The following is a 2672-nucleotide window of genomic DNA, read 5'->3' on the forward strand; positions in this document are numbered from 1 at the left end:
GAGCATCGATTATCCGAAACAATGGGGGACGGGGGTGTTCGGATAACTGATTTTTCGGATAAATGATCATTTACGAAAGCAAAGAAGCAGTATGAAACAAAGAAACACTGATATTAAACACAAACTTGTACATATATATTTTGTATCACACGTCTTACAAATAACACAGAGAATTGACTAGCCTAGATAGCAAGTTCAAAATGGCCTACAGTTTAGAAAAACAAGTCCATTATTTATTTATTTTTTTTTGCTTCAGAGCTGAGACTCTTTTTTTTCGCTATATCTCGCAAACAGCGCTAGCGAACTTCTACATGGCGCGCGCACAAATTTGAATTTGCCGACTGAACGCTTTCGGTTAACCGATGTTTCGGTTGATCGATATTCGGATAATCGATGCTCTACTGTAATACAAAATAAATAATAAAATTAGAATAAAACAGCGTACATTTAAAAGAGAGAACTCCAATTAATATCAACCCATGGATATAGTACCAATTTCATAGCCTACTACTTCAGTTATTGCTAAAATTTCAATCAAATTCGATTAAAACGACAATAAAAACTACCTTCGCCCAGCGTGGGGCTCGAACCCACGAGCCTGAGATTAAGAGTCTCATGCTCTACCGACTGAGCTAGCCGGGCAATACGAAAGAACTTCCTAAACTTCTTCAATACTAAATTGTAATGAAGGTTGCATTGTGGTTCAATATTTGAAGCTCAATAAGGATTTGCTATACCAATCAATCAATCAATCAATCAATCAATCAATCAATCAATCAATCAATCAATCAATCAATCAATCAATCAATCAATCAATCAATCAATCAATCAATCAATCAATCAATCAATCAATCAATCAATCAATCAATCAATCGAACAAACAATCAGATTTATTGTCATAAGTACATAGTACTACAAACATGGTCAATAAAATATATTAAAACCTTTACTATACTATTATTAGAATTAAGAAATTCATTTTAATTATAAAATGGATTATCTATTAACCATTTTTTCACTCTAGTGGAAAATAAACTAAAACTAACAAAACGGGCCTCAGAAGGCAATAGATTAATTAAACACGTGAAATGCGAAAATCGAGTACCAATTTTTACATTTGGAAAATTTTGTATTGTGAACAAGAAGATGGTAATTAAATCTAATAGAATGATTATGAATATTGTTCTTAACATCGAAATATTCTAAGTTGCTTTTTACTTTCAATAACCATTGATATAAATACAAATTGTAAACAGTCAATGTGCCCTCAGAAATAAACAATCAAATGTAGCAGAAGTAAGAATGCGAATATCTTTTTTTTGGAGAATGAGTACCCTAGATACATACGAACTATTTCCCCAAAGATGTATGCCATAAGCAATAATATCACAAAAATGCATAATAAGCATTTATTAAGCAACATTGGTTTTAATTTCCTTAATAAAAAAATTACTCTCTATAATCTATTACAAATACTATAAATATGTACTTCCCAGGTAAGACTTGGTCCAAGTGAATACCAAGAAGTTTAACTTGTGACTTATCAATAAGAGTACTGTTTAAGAAAAGCAATATTCCTTGTGTTTTACTCAAATTCAAATTTAAACCATTTGATTGAAACCAACTGGTAGTCATTTCCAATGAGGTATTCATTGATGATTTAAGAGTTTCGAGATTATTACTAGAGTAAAGAAGTGTAGTATCATCTGCAAATAAGATACTAGTATCATTAATATTTGAAGGTAAATCATAACTAGAAACAATAAAGGACCCAATACTAAACCCTCAGGAACTCCACTTTAAAATGTTTCCCATTTATCAAAACCTGTTGTGAACGATGAGATAAATAGCTTGAAAATAAATTTAATTGAAGATTTGTAATAACATCATTGTATAGAGCACATCTAGGTTAGAAAGCATGGGTAGACATAACGGCTCGGTTAGAAAAGCCAACGTACTATGGTAGGAACGATCATGATTTTAAAATCAAATGTAGGAAACAGAAAACGGATGTAGGTAAATTCTCATTTTTAAATAGAACTATAAATGATTGGAATGACCTACCTGCAGCGGTCTTTGAGGGCTGCCCTTCCTTAAGGAGTTTCAAGATAATTAAAAAAGTTGTGTATCAAGTGCAAATTAAAATTAAGGTGATATTTAACATTTAATTTTTTAAGGTGACATGTATTTATTTAGCCTGACGAGTTACTTCCTTGGTTTGAATTGTAAATTATTTAAAAATAGCGTGTAAGAGGGCCTTAGACTAGAAATGTTTAGTTTAAATGTAGTTCTGCTTATAAGTACAGTATGCATAAGGGTGTAATTATTTGTCTTATTTGAACTGTTCTATCAGTGAAGCGAGGTGAGTCAGTGGAGTTATGGTTTTACAGTGCAGTGAATAGTTCCGATCAGTGACAATTTATAGCGTCAATGAAATGTGTCCTAAAGTGTCAGTGAAATGCGTCATAGTGCCACTACAGTGAGTGAGATGAGAATAAAGTGAAAGACTATTGAAACTTATGTAGGGCCTATACATAATTATGTAGGTTGTAATGTAAAATTAGGTATTTTATTTATGTTTTATTATTATTGTGTTAAATTATATTGTGTATTCTTATTGTATTGTGTATAAAATTGTATTGTGTATTGTATAATTGTATTGTGTATTGTAA

The 2672-nt window shown here is 31.2% G+C and overlaps 1 non-coding gene across 1 annotated transcript; it reads right to left on the bottom strand.

The window, feature by feature from the left end:
• Window positions 1-569: 569 nt before the first annotated feature.
• TRNAK-CUU (transfer RNA lysine (anticodon CUU)) lies at window positions 570-642 on the bottom strand. The gene has a single exon. It is a non-coding gene; the product is annotated as a tRNA-Lys (tRNA).
• Window positions 643-2672: the final 2030 nt, after the last annotated feature.

The sequence above is a fragment of the Periplaneta americana genome, chromosome 11 (genome assembly GCF_040183065.1).
Source record: "Periplaneta americana isolate PAMFEO1 chromosome 11, P.americana_PAMFEO1_priV1, whole genome shotgun sequence".
NCBI classification, from domain to species: domain Eukaryota; kingdom Metazoa; phylum Arthropoda; class Insecta; order Blattodea; family Blattidae; genus Periplaneta; species Periplaneta americana.